General features: G+C 39.0%; 1 pseudogene; it reads left to right on the top strand.

The window, feature by feature from the left end:
* The first annotated feature begins 595 nt into the window (after positions 1 to 595).
* LOC119505117 overlaps positions 596 to 23,346 on the top strand; it is a 160,138-nt pseudogene continuing 137,387 nt past the window's right edge.

Genomic DNA, 23,346 nt, shown 5'->3' with positions numbered 1-23,346 from the left:
CATTGTGTAGTTGCAGTGCTATTTCTCCTTGATAGTCAGGATCAATCACCCCAGCCAGTACAGTAATCCCCTTTCTTGCCTGTTGATTCAGAGGCATAAGAAGCCCAAAGTGGCCAGGTGGCAGTTTTAACTTCCAGTTCAATGGGGTTATTGTTGTGTTTCCTGGAGGAAGCACTCCTCCTTTTGGAACCAAGACCTGTAGACCAGCAGAGCTTAAACTTGCAGGGACAGGAAGCAAAAATTTCCCTAGTGGATCACTAGGAGTGATAGTGAGTGGCACCGCTCCTGTTTCCACCCCTTGATTCCTGGACCCATGAATCCTGGCTATGGGAGAAACAGCACCATAGAGTGGACACTAATTCAGAGCATACACAGCCTCCTGGAGAACACTGCCCCAACCCTGCAAGGTATTACCACCTAGTTGGTGCCATAATTGAGTCTTCAATAGGCCATTCCACCATTCTATCAGCCCAGCTGTCTCTGGATGATGGGGAACATGGTAAGACCACAGAATTCCATGAGCATGTGCCCATTCCCTCAATTCATTTGCTGTGAAGTGGGTTCCTTGGTCCAAAGCAATGCTGTGTGGAATACCATGACGGTGGATGAGGCATTATGTAAGTCCATGGATCATAGTTTTGGCAGAAGCATGTCATGCAGGGAAGGCAAAGCCATATCCACAGTATATATCTATTCCAGTAAGAACAAATCACTGCCTTATCCATGATGGAAGTGGTCCAATGTAATCAACCTGCCACCAGGTAGCAGGCTGATCACCCTGAGGAATGGTGCCATATTGGGGACTGAGTGTGTGTCTCTGCTGCTGGCAGATTGGACACTCAGCAGTGGCCATGGCAAGGTCAACCTTGGTGAGTGGAAGTCCATGTTGCTGAGCCCATTCATAACCTCCATCCCTACTACCATGACCACTTTGTTCTTGAGCCCATTGGGCAATGACAGGAGTTGCTGGGGAAAGAGGCTGATTGGTATCCACCAAATGGGTCATTTTATCCACTTGGTTATTAAAACCTTCTTCTGCTGAAGTCACCCTCTGGTGAGTATTCACATGGGACACAAATATCTTCATGTTGCTTGCCCACTCAGAAAGGTCTATCCACATACCCCTTCCCCAGACTTCTTTGTCACCAATCTTCCAATCATGTTCCTTCCAAGTCCCTGACCATCCAGCCAAACCATTAGCAACAGCCCAGGAATCAGTATACAGAAGCACATCTGGCCAGTTCTCCTTCCAAGCAAAGTGAACAACCAGGTGCACTGCTCGAAGTTCTGCCCACTGGGAGGATTTCCCCTCACCACTGTCCTTCAGTAATATCCCAGAAAGGGGCTGCAGTGCTGCAGCTGTCCACTTTCAGGTGTTGCCTGCATATCATGCAGAACCATGTATAAACCAGGCCCGAGTCTTCTCTTCCTCAGTCAACTGACTGTAAGGAACTCCCCAAGATGCCATAGCTGTGGGCTGGGAAAGAGAAGGTAAGGTGGAAGGAGTGGGGGCCATGGACATTTGGGCCACTTCCTCATGTAACTTACTTGTACCTTCAGGACCTGCTCGAGCTCTATCTCATATATACCATTTCCATTTTATGATGGAGTGCTGCTGTGCGTGCCCAGCTTTATGGCTTGGTGGGTCAGACAACACCCAGCTCATGATAGGTAACTCACGTCTCATGGTAACTTTGTGGCCCATGGTTAAGCGTTCTGTCTCTACTAAGGCCCAGTAGCAGGCCAACAGCTGTTTCTCAAATGGAGAGTAGTTATCTGCAGAGGATGGTAAAGCTTTACTCCAAAATCCTAAGGGCTTGCATTGTGATTCTCCTATATGAGCCTGCCAAAGGCTACAAACAGCATCTCTATTTGACAGTGACACTTCCAGCACTATTGGGTCAGCTGGATCATATGGTCCAAGCAGCAGAGCAGCTTGCACAGCAGCCTGGACCTGTCGCAGAGCCTCATCTTGCTCCATTCCCCACTCAAAACTAGAAGCTTTTCTAGTCACTCGGTAAATGGGCCGGAGTAGCACACCTAAATGAGGAATATGTTGTCTCCAGAACCCAAAGAGGCCAACTAAGTGTTGTGCCTCTTTTTTGGTTGTAGGAGGGGCCAGATGCAGCAGCTTATCCTTCACCTTAGAAGGAATATCTCAACAGGCCCCACATCACTGGATACCTAGAAATTTTACTGAGGTTTAAGGCCCCTGTATTTTTGTTGGATTTATCTCCCATCCTCTGCCATGCAAATACCTCACCAACAAATCTAGAGTAGTTGCTACTTCTTGCTCACTAGGTCCAATCAACATGATATCATCAGTATAATGGACCAGTGTGACATCTTGTGGGAGGGAGAAATGATCAAGATCCCTGTGGATAATATTATGACATAGGGCTAGAGAGTTGATAAAACCATAAGGTAGCACAGTGAATGTAAACTACTGGCCTTGCCAGCTGAATGCAAACTGTTTCTGGTGGTCCTTGCTGACAGCAATTAAGAAAAAAGCATTTGCCAGATCCATAGCTGCATACCAGGTACCAGGGGATGTGTTGATTTGCTCAAGCAATGATACCACATCTGGGACAGCAGCTGCAATTGGAGTCACCACCTGGTTAAGCTTATGATAATCCACAGTCATCCTCCAAGACCCATCTGTTTTCTGCACAGGCCAATAGGAGAGTTGAAAGGGGATGTGGTGGGAATCACCACCCCTGCATCCTTCAAGTCCTTAAGAGTGGCATTAATCTCTGCAATCCCTCCAGGAATCTGGTATTGCTTCTGGTTCACTATTTTGCTAGGCAGGGGCAGTTCTAGTGGCTTCGACTTGGCCTTTCCCACCATAATAGCCCTCACTCCATGAGTCAGGGAACCAATGTGAGGATTCTGCAAGTTGCTGAGTATGTCTATTCCAATTACGCATTCCAGCACTGGGGAAATAACCACAGAATGGGTCCAGGGACCCACTGGACCCACTGTGAGATGGACCTGGGCTAAAACTCCATCAATCACCTGACCTTCATAAGCCCCAACTCTGACTGGTGGACCAGAGTGATGTTTGGGTCTCCAGGAATTAATGTCACTTCTGACCCAGTGTCTAATAATCCACAAAATATCTGATCATTTCCTTTTCCCCAATGCACAGTCACCCTGGTAAAAGGCCATAGGTCCCCCTGGGGAAGGCTGGGAGGAAGATTAACAGTATAAATTTTTGGCAGTGTAACAGGGTCCTTCTCCAAGGTTACCCAGCCTTCCCTTCATTCAAGGGGCTCTGGATCTGTAAACTCTCTGAAGTCTGGGAATTGATTAAGAGGCCGTGACTCTCTGTTTTTGTAATTCAAGGGAGACTTTTGTTCACATGACCTAGAATTCTTCTGCTTATATAGTTCAAACAAGAATTTAGTCGATTGCCCATTCATTCAAACACTGGATAAAGGAAGTGCAATTCACAAGGTTTTCACAATCACACTGTCATCCCTTGTAAGCTACACTGTTATATAAACAACTTCAACAGTCAAGTCTCCTGGGTTGGAGCTTGATGATTTCAGGTATTTTCTTTTAGGTATTCAGTGCATTAAAATCTAAAATGTGTTATCTCTTCTATAAGTAACCTCTTGATTCCATTTGAAATCTCTTAGCCACTGAAGCTTTATTTTGCTTTAATTCAGATCCCTCTTTTGGTTAAGAAGATGTTGTTAATCCCACAATGTCAGGTCCGTATTCATCCCTGGGAGTCATATCACACATTGACAGGGAGATTTACATCCCTGGGTATCAGATCCCATGTAGGGGGGAGGGCAGTGAGATCACCCTCTGAGGTGGCTTAGCTAGAGAGAGAGGGCCACAACTAAGCAACAAAGAGGCACTCAGGAGGAGACACGTAGGCATAATTCTAGGCAGGTTTAGCCTCACCTTTGCAGTAATAAGCTTCATAAGGGCAAGCCCCAAGACAGAAGGCTTGGCATACCAAGCCATTAGTCCTCAATGTTCTGAGAACATCAGCAACAATGAGATGAAGAAGTCCAACACTTCTACATTTTACTACAGATCCTCAGGGGCGTCCTGCATATATATTTTTATTCTCTGCTTCAATTACTTTGGGATGTGTTGCTATTTCACTCCAACCTGTATAAACCTACCATATCTCACTTCCTATTCAAAGTTCCATGTAATAGTGTTTGACTAAACTGAGTATAGAAGTTATATTGTTTAGAAAATATAGATCCTGTACCAAATAAAAGTCTCTTCCCTTGGTCTCACATGGAAGTTAAAGTTTTAACACACAGTCAGATTCAACCTTTACACTTTGCCCCAGTTTGCCTTAGTCTTAACAAGATCTGCTTCATTCATATCTCTAATTGAACTCTGGGCTATTTTACAGCTTTTTTATTTTTAACAGTTGCTTCATGCATTAATACTGACATTCATATCTGCCAAGCTCTAGCTCTGAGTTTCAGATCTCACACAGATTCCCAATGTTCCAGAGAACAATCAGGTTATACACAAAGGGATCAGCATTGCAGAGTTTGGAGACAGCCAATGCAATTCAGGAATATGTTTGATTGCTGTAAGAGCTTACAATCTAGGGAGCATTGCAATAATCATTTCCCTTTCAGGCTGTGCTCTAAGATTCAGTTCTGAGTTTACACATTGTAGTTAGTGCATATTGTTGAGGCATTATAGTGTTTGCCTTGGTTTCTGGTGTACCTCATTCACTCAAAATGCTGTCTACAGGATCCATTCACCTCATGGCATGTCTCACAGCTTCACAACTTCCTGTAGTTGCTCAATATTCCATTGTATGCATACACCACATTTCACCATTCTGTTCCTTCAGTAAGTGTAACCTTAGGCCACCTCAACCCATTGCAAATCATGGATACTGCCTCCATAAACACCAGTGTGCAAATGTCCATTCATGTCTCTGCTCTCAGTTCTTCCAAGTACATACACCATAATGAGGTTGCAGGACCTTATAGCCCACACATTATTAGGTTTTAATAGAACCACCACCCTGACCTCCAGAAATGCTACAGCATTCTGATTCCTCATCAACAGGAAATGGGTGTATCTCCCTTTCCATGTTTTCTCCAGCACTTTTACCCATAGTTTTTTTCCTACAATTTTATTGAGGTTTTATTTACATCCCATGCATTTATCCACAGTGTACAGTCAGTTGTTCATGGTAACGTTGTATAGTTGTACATTTATCACCAGAGTCATCCCTTGATCATACTACTATGAAAAAGTATTTTTTGGCAAATAATAAAAAAGATAATGAAAAGTAAAATGTCAGAAAATATAATAGTAAGGACAGAAAACAGTACCACTACCAAGAACCCCATATTCCTCCCTGTGCCAGTTTGAATATATTGTGTCCCCCGAAAACCATTATCTTTGATGTAGTCTTGTTTGGGCAGATGTTATCAGTGTTGATTAGATTGTAATTCTTTGAGTATTTCTTTGGAATGTGCCCCAACCAGCTGTGGGTGATGACTCTGGATAATTTCCATGGAGATGTTGCTCCACCCTTTTGGTGTTGGTCTAAGTAGATCAGTGGAGCCATATAAATGAGCTGACATAAAAGAAGGAACTCAGTGTGCAGCTGTGAGTGATGTTTTGAAGAGGAGCTACAGCTAAGAGTGACACTTTGAAGAAAGCACAGGATCTGCAGATGACAGACAGTTTGAAGACAGCCGTTGAAAGCAGACTTTTGCTCCAGAGAAGCTGTGAGAGGAAAAACACCCCAACAGCAACTAAGAGAGACATTTTGGAGGAACTGCAGCCTAGAGAGGAACATCCTGGGAGAAAGCTATTTTGAAACCAGAACTTTGGAGCAGATGCCAGCCACATGCCTTCCCAGCTAACAGAGGTTTTCTGGACACCATTGGCCATCCTCCAGTGAAAGTATCCAATTGCTGATGTGTTACCTTGGACACTTTATGGCCTTAAACTGTAACTGTGTAACCAAATAAACCCCTTTTATAGAAGCCAGTCTATTTCTGGTGTTTTGCATTCCAGCAGCATTAGCAAACTAGAACACTCCCTTATATCCCCTTGTCATAAACATTTAACTTTGGTATATTGCCTTTGATACATTTAATGGAAGCATATTACAATGTTACCATTGACCAGAGATTCCAGTTTGCTTTATGTTTTTTCAAATACCATCCCTTTTTCAACACTCTACATGGTTGACATTCATTTGTTCTCCCACGTTAATACATATTTATATTTCTACATTTAGCAACAGTCATTGGCCAATCCACTTTTTACCAAGTTATGCAGTTCCAGGTTTTATCATCTATCATTACATCTGGTGTCATATATTCCCCTATCTCACCTCTTTTAGCTTTACTAACAGACATCTTTGTTCAGTTTACTTACAATATTGTGCTACCTTCTCACAGTACTACGTGATCTATTTCTGGATCAATGCAATCAGTCCTGCTGAAGATTCTGTAGTCCTTCAACATCAGATACTTGATCCCTACCCTCTTTGTTTCTCCTGATAATCTGTATTATCAGCTTTTAACTCTCAAAGTTTGCTTATTAATGTTAGTTCATATTAGTGAGACCATACTGTATTTTTCCTTGTGTTTCTGTCTAAAATCGCTCAACATAAAGTCCTCAAGGTTCATACATGTTATTACATGTTCTGTGCTTTTGTTCTGCCTTACAGCTGCATAATAGTCCATCATGTGTATATATCACACTCAGTTTATCCACTCATCCACTGATGAACATTTGGGTTGCTACCATCTCTTGGTAATTGTGGATAATGCCACAATAAACAGTTTGCAAATGTCTGTTTGTGTCTTAAATTTCAGTTCCTTTGAGTATATACCTAGCAATGATATAGTTGGATCATATGGCAAATCTATATTTAGATTCCTGAGGAACCTCTACACTGTCTTTCAGAGTAGTTGCACCATTCTACATACCCACCAGCAATGAATAATTGTGCCTCTTTCTCCACATCTTCTCCAGCACATGTAATTTCTTGTTTTTTGGATAATGACCATTCTGGTAGATTTGAGATGATATCTCATTGTGGTTTTGATCTGCATTTCCTTCACAGCCAGTGAAGTTGAGCATTTTTGCATTTCAAGCCATTTCTATTTCCTCTTCAGAAAAGTGTCTGTTCATGTCTTTTGCCCATTTTTTGATTGGGTTGTCTGTCTTTCTTTTGTTGAGTTGTAGGATTGCTTTATATATTCAGGATATTAAACCCTTATCTGATATGTGGTTTCCAAATATTTTCTCCCATTTTATAGCATGCCTATTTACTTTTCTGATGACAAAGTCCTTTGATGTACAAAAGCATTTGATTTTGAGGAGATCCCATTTGTCTATTTGTTCTTTGTTTTTCCATGCTTTGGGTGTAAGGTCTAAGAAATCACCTCTTATCACAAGATCTTTAAGATAGGGCCCTACATTTTCTTCTAAGAGTATTATAATCTTAGCACTTATGTTCAGGTCTTGGTTCCAATTTGAGTTAATATTTGTATAAGGTGTGAAGTAGGAGTCCTCTTTAATTCTTTGGAAATGGATATCCAGTTCTCCAAAAGCCATTTATTGAAGAAGCTTCTCTGTCTCAGTTGATTTGGCTTGACTCCCTTATCAAAGCTCAATTGTCTGTAGATGAGTCTATTTCTGATCAGTATTTTGATTCTATTGGTCAGTATCTCTGTCCTTATGCCAGTATCATGATTTTCTGAGGACTGTATCTTTGTAGTATGATTCAAAGTCAAGTAGTGTGAGACCTCCCACTTAATTCCTCTTTCTCAAGATATTTTTTGGCTATCTGTAGCAACTTACCCTTCCAAATATATTTGGTTATTGGTTTTTCTATTTCTGCAATGTAAGTTGTTGAGATTTTAATTGGTATTACATTTGAATCTATAAATCAGTTTAGGTAGAGTTGATATCTTCATTATACTTAGTCTTCCAATCCATGAACATGGTATGTTCTCAAGTTTTTTTTTTTTTAGATCCTGTTCAAATGATGTCTTTTAGCATTTCCTTGCAGTTTTCTTTAAACAGGTCTTTTGTTTCCTTCATTAAGGTTATTGCTAAACACTTGATTCTTTTGGTTGCTGATGTAAATGGAATTTTTTATTCCTCTTTTTGCACATTACTTGTGTATAAGAACACTACAGATTTTCACATGTTGATCTTGTAGCCTGCCACTTTGCTGTATTCATTGATTAGCCCTAATGGATTTGCTATAAATTTTTCTGGATTTTCTACATGTAGAATCATGACATCTGCAGAAGGTGAAAGTTTTACTTCTTCCTCTCTAATTTGGATACATTTATTTCTTTTTCTTGACTAATTCCTCTAGCTAGAACTTCCAGTACAATGTTCAATAACAACAGTGACAGTGGGCATCCCTGTGTTGTTCCTGATCTCAGAGGAAAAGCTTTCAGTCTTTCCCTACTGAGTATGATGTTAGCTCTGTGTTTTTCATATATTGCCTTTATCATATTGAGAAAGTTCCCTTCTATTCCTATCCTTTGAAGTGTTTTTATCAAGAAAGGATGTTAAATTTTATCAAATGCCTTTTCTGCATCAATTGAGATGATAATGTGTCTCTTTTGCTTTGATTTATTGATGTGGTGTATAACATTAATTGATTTTCTTGTGTTGAACCAGCCTTGCATACCTGGTTGTATTGTATAATAGACTTGATTGTGTGGTATAATTCTTTTAATGTGCTGCTGGATTCAATTTGTGAATATTTTTTGAGGATTTTTACCTGTATATTCATTAAAGTGGTTGGCCTCTAATTTTCTTTTTTTGTAGTTTCTTTCTCTGATTTTGGTATTGGGGTGATGTTGGCTTCATAGAATATGTTCAATAGCTTTCTCTCCTTTTCAATTTTTGAAGAGTTTGAGCAGGATTCATACTAATTCTTTCTTGAATGCTTGGTAGAATCCACATGTAAAGCCATCTGGTCCTGGGATTTTCTTTCTGTGGAGATTTCTGATGACTGACTCAATCTCCTTACTTGTGATTGGTTTGTTGAGGTTGTCTGTCTCTTCTCAGGTCAATGTTGTTGTTTTAATGCTTTTCTAAGAAGTTGTCCATTTCCTGTAAGTTGTCCAGTTTATTAGCATATAGTTGCTCATAGTATCTTCTCATTATCTCTTTTATTTTTGCAGGGTCAAAAAGGATAATGGTCATTCTAGTAGGTGTGAGATGATATCTCTTGTGGTTTTGATTTGCATTTCCTAATAGCCAGTGAAGTTGAGCTACTGTTAGTTCATATTAGTGAGACCATACTGTTTCCTTTCCCATTTCTGATTGCATTTATTTGTATCCTCTCTCTTTCTCTCTCTCTCTCCCTCTCTCTCTCCCCACCCCCCCCCCTCTTTAGCCTAGGTAAGTTTCCATCAATTTTGTTGATTTTCTCCAAGAACCAACTTCTGGTTTTGGTGGTACTCTATTGCTTTCCTGTTCTCAATTTCATTTATTTCTGCTCTAATTTCTGTTATTTCTTTCTGTCTGTTTGCTTTGAGATTAGTTTGCTGTTTTTTCCCTAGTTCCCCCCAGATGGACAGTTAATTCTTCAATTTTTTGCTCTCTGTTTTAACATAGGCATTTAGGGCAATAATTATCCTCTCAGCACAGCCTTTGCTGCATCCCATAAGTTTTGATATGTTGTGTTTTCATTGTCATTTGCCTCCAGGTATTTGCTAATTTCTCTTGTAATTTCTTCTTTTACCCCCTAGTTTTCTAAGAGTGTGTTGTTTAGTCTCCATATATTTATGAATTTTACAATCTTCTCCCTGTTATTTATTTCCAAATTCACTCTGTTATGATCAAACATAGATTTTTTATACTATCAGTATTTTTACATTTCTTGAGACTTATTTTGTGGCCCAGCATGTGGTCTATCCTAGAGAATTTCCTATGAGCACTTGAGGAAAACTTGCATCCTGTTCATGTCGGGTGTAGGTTTCTATAAATATTTGTCAAGTATAGTTCATTTATCATACAATTCAACGTCTCTATTTTCTTGCTGACCCTCCATCTAGATGTTCTGTCCCTTGATGAGTGCAGTGTATTGAAGTCTCCAACTATTATTGTGGTGTTATCTACTCCTTTCAGTGTTCTCAGTGTTTCCCTAATGAATTTTGGGGCACTCTGGTTTGGAGCATAAATATTTATGATTCTTATGTTTTCTTGATGAATTGACCCTTTTATTAATATATAGTGTTCTTCTTTGTTTCTTTTAATTGTTTTATTTTTGAAGTCTAATTTGTCTGATATTAATATAGCTACTCCCACTTTTTTCTGGTTGCTGTTTGCATGAAATATTTTTGTCAAACATTTCATTTTCAGCCTATTTTTGTCCTTGTGTCTAAAGGGAGTTTCTTGTAGACAGCACATAGATGGGTCCTGTTTTTTAATCCATTCCCCAGTCTGTGTCTTTTTATTGGGCAGTTTAAATGATTAATATTTAGTATTATTACTGTAAGGGAAGTACTTCTATTATTTTTTCTTTTGGGTTTTATATGTCAGGTCTTATTTTTTCCCCTCTCTCTTTTTACCCTTCCTGATAATCTTCATTTCTACACTCTTCTCCAAACCTCTTTTTCCTGTCTTTTCCTATCAGCCTGGAGCACTCCCTTTGGTATTTCTTGTAGTGCTGGTCTTTTATTCACACACTTTCAGTGTCTATTTGTCTGACAATATTTTAATCTCTCTCTCATTTTTGGAAGACAGTTTTGCTGGATATAGAATTATTGGTTGGCAGTTCTTCTCTTTCAATATGTTAAATATATCATACCACTGTCTTTTTGCTTCTATGGTTTCTGCAGATGAATCTGTACATAGTCTTATTGAGCTTCCCTTGTATGTGATAGATTGCTTTTCTCTTGCAGATTTCAGAATTTTCTCTTTGTCTTTGACATTGGCCAATCTGATCAGTGTCTTGGAGTACATCTATTGGGGTCCCTTCTGTTTGAGGTGCACTGTAATTCTTGAATCTGTAATTTTCTGTCTTTCATAAGAGTTGGGAAATATTCAGTGACTATTTCTTCTATAATTCTTTCTGCCCCTTTTCTCCTCTCTTCTCCCTCTGGGACACCCATAACATGTACATCTGTTCATTTCATATTGTCACTCAGCTCACTAAGACCATCCTTATATTTTTCCATTCTATTCACCATCTGTTCTTTTGCGTGTGAATTCAGATGCCTGGTCTTGAATTCATGGATCCTTTCTACTACCTGTGCAAGCCTTCTGTTATATCCCTCTATTGTCTTTTTCATCTCCTCCATTAATCTCTTCATTCCCATAAGTTCTGCCATTTGTTTTTCCAAGTTTAGGAATTCTTCCTTATCATCCAGTGTCCTCCTTATATCCTTCTTCTCTTTTGCTATGTCTTCCCTTAGTTCATTGACTTCATTTTTGCATTGATTTAGGTTTGTTTAAACATCTCAAATTAGTTCTTCCTTCAGATCATTGAATTGGTTTAGCAATATTTGCTCCAACTCCTGTATCTCAGTTGAACTATTAATTTTTTCCTTTGTTTGGTCCATATATTCATGTTTTCTACTATGGCTCATTATCTTAAGCTGTCTAGCATCTGACTTTCTTGATTAGTTTATTCTGGAGCTTGTTTTCATTCTTTTTCCTAAGGTTTTCTTGTTGATTGGCTTTCTTCTCTAACATTGGTGTTCAGCTTATTCTAGAACTTTAACTTTGACTCTGCTTAGTTGATCAGAGTTTTTCACCTCTTATTTTTCTATTTCTTGCCTTGCCTCTATGTAGCCTTTTTGTGTGATGGTCTCCTCAGATATGGTCAACCCATGTCAGATTTTCACAGTCCAGAGAGGCCCAGGTCTCAGGAGGAGGGTATGGAGTTTCCTTGAGAATGATACCTTCCTGTGAGGCTTTTAGACTCTGTGCTTCTCTTATGCTGTCCATCTGGTAATGTTTGCTAGCCCACAGTTCCCCCACCAGTGTAAGAAGGCATGGAGTCTTTAGTTCTCTGGGTGACACTGACACTGTTGGGGGTGTGGCTGACATAAGCTGGTTTCTGAATTCAATCCCCTGTGGTCTAAGTTCCCAAAAGCTGTGCTACCATGGGAGCTGGGCCACACACCCCTTTTCTTGGGAAGTTATGGTGTTTAACAAATTTTCCCCACTGATAGATTTACTGCTTTGTCTCTCAGAGCTATCTTAGCTCTGCTCTTGCCTGGGCCCAAATTGCACATTTTTGAGGCTTTCTGTAATGGGCTTCTTAGAATAATTGTCTTTTGAAAAAGAGAAAAAAGATAAAAAAAGAATAGAAGAAAAAGAAGAGCCCAATATGGATTATTTACAGTCCTTGCAGATCTCATGAGCTATTGAAATGACAAAAAACAAGGATTTGAGGGCAATTAATGAACAATCAAGAAAGTAGAGAAACCAGGTTCTCAGACAAGGGCTCTCAGCCCCTGGATTTGTACATGTACCTGATTCTGTTTGAGCCCTGCCCTTCTCTGTATTATGTTCACCTGGTCTCCAAAAAGTCTGTTTTTATTTTTTTTCATTTTTTTTCTGTTTTTTTCTTGCCCTATCTCCTCTCTGCTGGGCTGACTGCTTCCAGATTCTCAGATGTCTGGTCTCAGTTTGTCTATGGTTGGAGTTGTTCAGGAGCTTGAGTTTGTTAATCAGTGCTGCAACTGAAGTTCTCCCTCCAGGTTCCCAGCATGGAAAGCCCATCATCCTTCATGACTGTGCCTGGCAGGGATGGGCATGGGTCCCTGGGCCACCAGAACTTTCAGATTTCACTGATCTTGCCTGCTCCATGAATTTGTGAGTGTTGTATGAAGTATGTCCAAACTCAAATTCCTCTGCTATGTCTGGTCCATGCAGTTCCTGGCTTTCTACCAACTGCCCTGGAGGAGTAACTAAAACCCACACCTTACCATTTGGCCATCTTTTCTCACCTTCCTGTTCCTTTGGTTTTTGTTTTGACTTAATAGTTTATATGTATGTGTGTGTGTGTGTGTGTGTGTGTGTGTGTGTGTGTGTGTGTACTTATATTCCTTTCATTGCCTCTAGCTGCTTTTGCCTAGAGGGCAAATCCTTGGAGGAGAGCACCCGGAGAGGACCTTCCCAAATCAGAATTTCTCAGCCAAAACTATGCCAGTGACCCAGGAATGGGGTGCAGACCAGATCCAAAGAGCCTGTGGAGAGGGTCAGAAAAGACTCCAGAAGACTTTTTGATGACACAATGAAGCTGTGGTTTCCTGGCCTGCCCAGCAGCTGGAGCTTTTCAGCAAACTGTTTCCCTCAGTCATAAGGATGTACTGTGTCTATAAACCTCCACAGTCTCCTGCTTGTTCTCTAGCTATTTTGAATGAGTAGTGAGTTCTGGAGCTCCCTATTTTGCCATCTTCCCCAAAAGTTCCCTGCCTTATATTTTTACTTGTATGTGTGTTCTTAAACACCTTACACATTTTATCCTTTCTTTATACAGTTATTTTAAAGATATTTTAATAAAAAATAAATTTTATATTTTCCTAAACAATTATAATATATGATGCTCTTTATTCCTTTGTATATAATCAGGTTGGCATTTGCTATAATTTCCTTTTCCCTGAGGGTCTTTATTTAGCATTTCTGCAGTGTAGGTTGTTGATGATGGATCTTTCAAGTTTCTGTATGTTTGAATATGATTTTATATCACTTATTTCTGAAAACCATTTTCTCTGGATATAGAATTATTAACATATTCAAGAAAAACTGATATTTGAGTTCTATATAAAGTCTTGTTAGGATTTTGAGAATGGTGTAAGTCATTTCTTATTATAAATGTTGAGGTATACTTTGCAAAATATTCCTTTCCAAAGGTCATGATAAATATTAATATAAAGATGTTAGTCATTTATGATCCAAGCAATTTGATGGTTAGAAAAACATAAGCTTTTATATAAGTGGGAAAACTGATTCAGTGAGATAGAGGGCAAAGACTCTTGTGGAACAGAAAATAGAGTGTATAAAGATATTATTTCAGCATATTAGATTTATATTCTTGAGATATGCATTCACTCAGATAAACACAGATAATTTTTGTATATATATTCCAACTTTTACATAATACATTATTTAGAATGTAAGCATTTTCATGAATTGTTTAAATGTATAGAGATATATAGGTGAAAATACCTAAAGAGGTACATAGAATTTATGTAAATTAGATATTTTTTAAGTTTTTGTAGATGAAATACTGACATAACTTATAATAAATATCCTAAATTACCATGTCCTATTCTGTGGGTACAAAAGTTTCTCCAGGAAAATTAAATTTTGGGGGAACAGAAAAAAAATACATTAAACATGAACATTTGCCAGCAGTTTGAAATACTGAAATATGCTGTTTAGGCATAGTAAAATTATACTGGAAATAAATTATAGAAATATAAGTAGAAAATCTCAGAATTGAGAGTGTCTTCTGTTTTATTCACAGGATCTAACTGCCCAACTCATACTACAGTTGTGAAACTAAACAATAGATATATTACTTCCTAATATGCAACATATACCAGTTACTATTCCAAACACTTTACAGGTCCCATTGTGTCATATTACTTGAGAGGCACTTGAGTGTAGAGCCCATTAATTATTGGGTGAAGAAACTGAAGCACAAGAGATGAATCAATGTACTAGTGATCACAGAATTCACAGGACACTGATCTGATAAATAAAATTGGATCTCTTATACTGACATTTTGGACAGTTTTAAAAAGCGTGTTTTGTCATTAGTTCATTAGACACTACAAATAAGAACTGGCTTTTGAAAATCACTACATTCCTCAGAGGGAAACACTGAAGATGATCAGGAACCCCTGGACCCTGGATCAGGCTGTCGCATGGCTCTGAGTCTCTGCTGACCTTTCCTTGGTCTCTAAGATCCACAAGCATTTCACCTTAGGAATGCCCAGAATATTAGGGGACCAGTGATTTTATGTTTAACAATGTTTCTATCACTAATAATATATTATTTCTTGAGATATAAAAGTTTTTTTCATGGACAGTTTTATTGGCTTTTCTCTCAACATCTGGAGCTGATTATATCTTTATAATATCACCTGGGCACTGGCTATAATTGTATACCAGGGGCTGTGTTCCCAGGGCTTTTCTATAATGCCAAGGTCATCTACATATTTGTGAATGAAGCAGCACAAAGAATTTCTTGCTATGAAACAGAACAATTCCTATCAGTATGTCAGTCATCTCAACTAAATTTGTCCAACCCATGCTTGCTTGTAACTGAGACATCATTGGACACTTAGCAGAAATTGTTCTTCACTATTCAGCTTAAGAAAATACAATATTAACTTGTGAGTCCCTATTTATCCCTCTTCCTCCTCTCAGTACTTGAATGTATCTCCATTATTTGGCCTTGCTCACTTGTTTGTTTGAGAAAGACTATAAATGAGATTGCAAGAGAAAATATAGCTAGAGAACACACTTACTCAAAAACAACTTATTTTTTTATTCATTGCATTAAAATCTGATCATTCTTGACAGAATTAAAAACTTTTCATAGAAGAGCAGACTGAGCAGAAAGTAGCACTAAACAAAACTGATGCCATCAAAACAGACAATGAATATCTCTCTATGTAGTCTACAGCATCAGTACACAGAATGCCAATTTAAATTTCTACTTAAATTTAGTTCTGGTGGATTATTTTAGCTAAAAATATAGTGGAAAACTGATGAATGTATAGCATTGCTTTTCAAATAGTAATTTCAAAAATGTTTGCCTGCTATCTTCTCTTTTTAAAACCTGTACTATATAGTCAGATAGCATAGGGATGAATAAATGAATGCCTGTCATAAAAGTAAGAGGCATTTCTTTGTACTTCAAGTGTAAATATAAGGCTTTCTTATATAAAATAATGAAAGAAGAGGTAAGTGTTTGTTCATGGATTCCCCATGGCTTTCAGGCAAATGTTTGCATATAATTCACTCATGAATATTTTGAGTAAATTATAAATATAAGGATTATTGTACTCTTTTGGGTGGGACGGTAGTCTAAAAGTGGTCCTTGCCCCACATTCTGGAAGTTTGCAGTTTCTATGTATTACAGGCACTTTGGCTTGTCATGGGTAAAAAAAGGAAAAAAAAAGACAAGAATTTAAAGTATGAGGGCACCTCAAATATTTGATTATCAATTATAAGGATAGATGCAATGTAAGCAAGCCTGGAAATGTACTTTTGCAGTTTTAAGTCAACTAGGAAGGTAGAATATTTAAGTAAGTCCCAAAGAGAAAATTGCTGAAGTTTAGTGTTCTCTTTGGGGTCTGAAATTGTTCTTGTAGAGATTGCAAACCTATGCTAATTCCTTTCAACTAAAAATGACTTATGAAAGGAAACATTATCAAGGATTCAGGTGTAAATACAACACCTTTTAACTAAACACCCATCAACAGCCATCCATATATTTTTAAAACATGCAGAAAATAACTTATTAAATTAATGTATCAGCACTTGAGAAATGAATTTTTCAAGAAAAAGAGTCTGAGATTTTATGTAAGTACAGTTCATCCTTGAAAATTGATTAAAAACTTAAGAACCCATTTAGAGGTGCATTTGTTGAATTAACCAAGAAGTAGATGGATCCATTCATCCTAACATAGCAAAAAAAGGAGATAATTGAAAATATATAAAAAACGGTTATATTGAAATTCATAAGTTATTATGATAAAATGGCAGTGCTTTTTAAAGATATAAATAGGATGATGTTGGGAAGATCTAGGGTAGCATCAATATTTTAGTCTAATACATGGGTTAAAATACAGGTTATATTAAATAGTTGTGAGTTGAAGTCATCACTTATTTTTGGATAAGTCCAAAAAAAGGAAATACAGAGCAATATGGAAAATAATTTTGAATGATTGTCATTATTCACCAAGAACTCACATGTAGGATCGTGTTTCACCTATGGATCATAGTGATTTGAGAGTGGACCCCAAACCAAGAACTCATTACTCCTATAGTACTCAGCAGGTTGTAATGGAACCAGTAATTGAATGATGAACCCGAATGAAGGATAAGAATTGACGTGATGGGAAACTGTGTAGCTCAAAAAAATCGGGAGTTCTGGTGAAGGAAATGTGCCATTGAGCAACTGGCGATCTGAACAGACGAACCTGTCTTTGAATGCCTGCTCTTCCATTTATTTCTGTGGCTTACTAAGTGTCCCTGATCTTTCAATGACCCATTCTTTTCATTTTAAAATCATGTATATGCTTCACAAGTTGCAGAATTAAATGAGAATTATATTATGTAATATGTGAAAAATATAAACTGCCAAAATAAATAAAAGATGCTGTTAATATCATTTCCTTGGTTGATAGTGGTATCTAAGTAAGAAAAACAACAAAATGAAGTCACAAGGAATATATTAAAATATTGAAATAGAAGTTGAAGGATCACATGTAAAAATAAAGAGTATAGATTAGTAGCTGCTAAGAGTATACGTATGAATACAATAAGAAGATAGTTTTCAGAGAGAGGAAATTGTGAAGGTGAATTTCAAAAAGAAATCAGTATCAAAAATCACTGCAGTTGGAGAACCTAAGATGGCAGCTAGGTGAGACAGGACAAAAAACACCTCCATGAAACATACTAGATAAAAACCAGAAAGTGACCCAGAGCACCACTTCCAGAACAGCACCAGCCAAACAAGGTCTGCTAAATCCACAGGGAATGTGCATTTGGTGAAACCAGGAGTCTGCACTCTGAAATGAGTGAGTGAGTTAACTAAGAGTCTCTTGGCCACACTGTGGTGGGGGGAAATGTTGGGTTGGCATTTGGAGATGGCATAGTTCTTTCTTTCTCTCTCTCTCTTTTTTTTGTGTTACTTTATTTTATTTTATTTTATTTTGAAAAAATTCAAAGTTATAGGAACAGTTACAAAAACAATACTAACCCCATACAAAGAATTCCATCATACCCTGCCCCCCTCCCCTGATAGCTCAATCCACCAACTTTAACATGCTGTCACATCACTATTTCTTTCCCTCCCTCCCTATCTATAATCCATCATCTATTGCTCTGTCGTCTGAACATATGAGAGCTAGCTGCACACATCCTTGAACATACACTATAATCCACGTATACACTTCCCTTGAACAAGAACATTCTTTTATGCAATCCCATTACCTGCAGCTAAGAAGTACAACAGGTTCAACAATGATACAAAGCTTACATTCTATATTTCCTTTACCTTATGTCTCACCTGTGTCCCTTGTAGCCACCTGTCCTCTATCCTCTAATTCCATCCACGTTCATCCTTGACATTCAATCATCTATTTAGGCTGTCTTTTTTTTTTTTTTTTTTTTTTATTTGTGGGAACCTATATACAGCCTAAATATTCCCATTCCACCCCCTCCCTAGCCTTCCATTAGTGGGATTAATCGCCTTTAGAATGTTCCCACCATCCTTTACTAGAAATTTCCCTTCACCTCAAACAGCAACTCCACCCTCATTTCTTAACTCCCCATTGCTCCTTCCCCCATTTCTCTTAACCCAAACTCTACAATTCTTCTCTATGGTTACATTCTCTGAAGTTTCTTTGTGCTTGCTGTGGGAGTTAAAATTAACCTCTTAAATCCATATCAATATTGTTTTTCTTTGATACCACCTCCACTTCAATAGGACACATAAACTATGTTCCTATACTCCTCCATTCCCCTACCTTTATATAGTTGTCTAAAATTGCATACTTTACATTGAGTTCAAAACCACTGATTTGTCATTAGGGTTTGTGTAATTTATATCATGTAGGAAGTAAATAGTGAAGTTACAGTTTGAAAATTATTGACTTCTATTTGTATTTGACTGTCACTGGAGAACATGCCCTCAGTATATTCAATTTTTTCTTTTTAATTTCTTGAGGCTTGTTTTATGTCCCAGCTTATGGTCCCTTCTGGAGAAAAATCCATGATCGCTAGAGAAAAATGAGGGTCCTGGTGCTTTGGGATGTAAGGTACTATATATTTCTGTTAAAATTCTCTATATCTCTTTCTTCTTTCTGTTGTTTCTCTGCCAGTAGGGTTCCCTTTAGAATCTGAAGTAGGGCAGGTCTTTTATTGGCAAACTCTCTCAGGATTTGTTTGTCTGTGAAAAATTTAAGCTCTCCCTCGAATTTGAAGGAGAGTTTTGCTGGATAAAGTATTCTTGGTTGACAATTATTCTCTCTTAGTATTTTAAATATGTCATGCCACTGCCTTCTCATCTCCTGGTGGCCACTGAGTAGTCACAACTTAGTCTTATGTTGTTTCCTTTGTATGTGGTGAATTGCTTTTCTCTTGCTGCTTTCACAACTTGCTCCTTCTCTTCAGTATTTGAGAGTCTGATCAGAATATGTCTTGGAGTGGGTTTATTTGAATTTATTCTATTTGGAGTTCACTGGGCATTTATGCTTTGTGTATTTATATTGTGTAGAAGGTTGGGGAAGTTTTCCCCAACAATTTCTTTGAATACTCTTTCTAGACCTTTACCCTTCTCTTCCCCTTCTGGGACACCAATGAGTCTTAAGTTTGGATGTTTTATTTTATTTATTGTTTCCCTGAGATCCATTTTGATTTTTTTTGATTTTTTTCTCCATTCTTTCTTTTGTCCTTTCATTTTCTGTTCTGTGGACTTCTATGACACTGAGATGTTGTTCAGCTTCCTCTGGTCTTATATTGTGATTATCCAGAGTCTTTTTAACTTGGCCAACAGTTTCTTTTATTTCCATAAGATCTTCTATTTTTTTTATTTAGCCTTGCAATGTCTTCTTTATGCTCTTCTAGGGTCTTCTTTCTGTAACTTATACTCTGGCCCATGGTCTTCTTGATGTCCTTTAAATCCTTTGCCATGATTTTGTTCCTTGATTGTGTTTCTTTAGTTCTGCAAGGAACTTTGTTTCTTCAGATAATTTGATTTGTGTGTTTGGAGTTGGATTCCCCATATCATCTGGTTTTATCATATGCATTGAGATTTTCTGTTGTTTTTGGCCTCTTGGCATTTGCTCTGCTCAACAGGATTCTTTTAATTTGTAAAAAAAACCTATCTAATTTTTCAGAAAGTTTGGTGACATACACTTTCTTTAACTAACCAGCAGATGGCGTCTGTGAGTCACCTACACCTCTCAAGTCAGTTCTCCATTTGTCCCCACTGTGAGTGGGGAAATGATTCTTGTGGGGTCCAGCCAGAGAACTCAGCCTGGGTGTGTTGCTGGAGCTGTCTGCCCAGAATGCAGGGCACTTGTACAGGTGGTCAGGGAGGAAGGACAGCTTCAATATTCAAATCCCCCTGATTCCCAGAGATTCAAGCCTACCGCAAGAGACCAAGCCTTCATTTCATTTCAGCCCCAGCCCCTGCCCCTCTCTCTCAATGTCTCACAAATGAACAGACTTGGCATAGTGTCTCTGGGATCTCTGAGCAGGTTCCCATGTCCAGCTGCGCTCCTCCAGGACCACTGCTGAGAAAAATGCCACTCTATGTCATCAGCGCATGCCATCCCTCAAGGGAAGCTTTGAGCCACTGGGCCCAGCTGGCTCACTTTCAGCCTTACACAAAAATGGCCAAACAGGGTGTCTCCACACCCTCCTCCTCACACAGTTCCTCCTTCCCAGTTCCGGGTCAACTGGTGGGGCTCTGGGCTGTGGGCACGGCCCCAGGCAGGGGTTTATCCAGTCTTCCCAGAAGAAAGCTACTAGCCATGGGGGTTCTTTCAGCTTCTGGCTCTCCGCTTTGTTCCCCCAGCCCCAGGGATATCTGTAGCAGGCTTTCTTCCAGGCCAGTCACTGAGAGGTCGGCCCAGCCTCCTCTTGCTGTGTTTTACTGCATGTTTCCCATGATTGCACCTGCAGCCGCTCCTGGGTTTTCCCCTTTTTCCTTTTTTTTTTTTCCCAGATGCCAAACCCTGGCTTCCCCAGATCGCCACATGGCGTGGGACTTCCAGCCGACTTACTCACTCATTTCAGAATGCAGACTCTCAGTTTCACCAAGTATACAGCCCCTGGGAAATAGGAGATCTCATCCAGCTGTCACATTGCTGTAACTGGTATTCTGGGTCACTCTCTGGTCCTTATCTAGTGTTTTCCATGGAGGTGTTCCTTAGACCTGTCTACCTAGCCACCATCTTGGTTTCTCCCAGCATAGTTCTTTAAAACAAAGAAGCCCCAGGAGCAGCTGCAGATATGATGGGAGCAGGCTGGGCTAATGCCTCAGTGTCTGTCATGGAGGATACATCTTCACACTCCCAGTGCTGATTGTGTCAGGCCCAGCAGAGCAAAGGGGAGCCAAAAGGAGAAAAAATATGCATGAATTGCAGCCATATCCCTGGCAGGTGGGGGCACTCCTGCCCAGGGCTGAACCGACAGCAAAGAGCCACCCCAAGAAACCCTGTGTGACACGGAGTCTTTGGTCATGGACAGTGGCCTTTAATACACCCACATCTGGTTGACCCAGAACTGGGAGGGTGGAGCTGTGTGGAAATGGGGAAGTTAATGAATCCAATTCAACCATCTTTGAAGCAGGCTGGGAATGCCCCTGCACTGCCCAGCATCCCAGGGCTTCTCTGGAGGCCAGTGTGCGCTTGTAACATGGCACAGCCTTCCCTCCCTCAGCAGAGGTCCTGGAAGAGCACAGCAGGGAAAGGGGAACCACTCAGAAATCTCAGGAACCTACACCAATACCAAGGACTTTTGGGTCAGTGGCAGAGAACAGCCTTAAATCTCCAGGAACACCTGGGAGGTTTGATTGTTAAAGCTGCTCTTCCTGTCTAACCACTCAGAAATACACTCCTCATTCAGGGTGGACAGCACCAACAACACACCCAAATTAAATGCATGAATTGGACCCCAGAAGAATCAGATACCCACACACCACAAAGTTGGGGAGAACTGACTGGAGGGGAATAGGTGACTCACGGATGTCATCTGCTGGTTAGTTAGAGAAGGTGTACACCACCTTCTCTATATTCTGACAAATTAAAAATCAAGTAAAGCAAATGACAAGAGGCCAAAAACCCAACAGAAAATCTTAAAGCATATGATAGAACAAGATGATATGGAGAACCCAAACCCAAATACCCAAATCAAAAGATCCGAAGACACACAGTACTTGGTGCAATTAATCAAAGAACTACAGACAGGCAATGAGAGCATGGCATGGGATATAAAGGACATGAAGAAGAGCATGGCACAGGATATAAAAGACATAAAGAAGACCCTGGAAGACCATAAAGAAGATATTGCAAGAGTAAATAAAAAATAGAAGATCCTATGGAAATTAAAGAAACTGTTGGCCAAATTAAAAAGACTCTGGATACTCATAATACAAGATTAGAGGAAGCTGAGCAACAACTCAGCCTCCTTGTGGACCACAGAACAGAAAATGAAAGAACAAAAGAAAGAATGGGGAAAAAATTGAAAAAGTTGAAATGGGTCTCAGGGATATGATAGATAGAATAAAACATCCAAATTTAAGACTCATTGGAGTCCCAGAAGGGAAAGAGAAGGTAAAGGTCTAGAAAGAGTATTCAAAGAGATTGTTGGGGAAAACTTCCCAAACCTTCTACACAATATAAATACACAAAGCATAAATGCCCAGTGAAATCAAAATAGAATACATCCAAATAAACACACTCCAAGACATATTCTGATCAGACTGTCAAATACTGAAGAGAAGGAGCAAGTTCTGAAAGCAGCAAAAGAAAAGCAATTCATCACATACAAACAAAATAACATAAGACTAAGTAGTGACTACTCACTGGCCACCATGGAGGTGAGAAGGCAGTGGCATGAGATATTTAAAATTCTGAGAGAAAAATTTCCAATCAAGAATACTTTACCCAGCAAAACTCTCCTTCAAATTTGAGAGAGAACTTAACTTTTTCACAGACAAACAAATGCTGAGAGATTTTGCTAATAAAAGAACTGCCCTACTACAGATACTAAAGTGAGGCCTACCAATAGATAAACAAAGAAATGAGAGAAAGATATAGAAAATTTTAACAGATATATACAGAATATTACATCCCAGGTCACCGGGACACACATTCTTCTCTAGTGATCACAGATCTTTCTCCAGAATGGACCATATGCTGGGACATAAAAACAAGCCTGAATAAAATTTAAAAAAAAATGAATTTGTTAAAGCACATTCTCTGACCACAATGGAATACAAATAGAAATCAATAACCATCAGAGACTTGAAGAATTCACAAACACCTGGAGGATAAAAATGGGGGGGAGTTGAAAACATTCTCAGATAGCTAAGGGAGGGGAGGAACCTAAGATGGTGACTAGGTGAGACAGAGAAAAAAACACCTCCATGGA

This window comes from Choloepus didactylus, chromosome 10, assembly GCF_015220235.1.
Source record: "Choloepus didactylus isolate mChoDid1 chromosome 10, mChoDid1.pri, whole genome shotgun sequence".
NCBI lineage: Eukaryota > Metazoa > Chordata > Mammalia > Pilosa > Megalonychidae > Choloepus > Choloepus didactylus.
The sequence above is the reverse complement of the archived record's forward strand: the minus strand, read 5'-3'. Positions and strand labels throughout refer to the sequence as shown.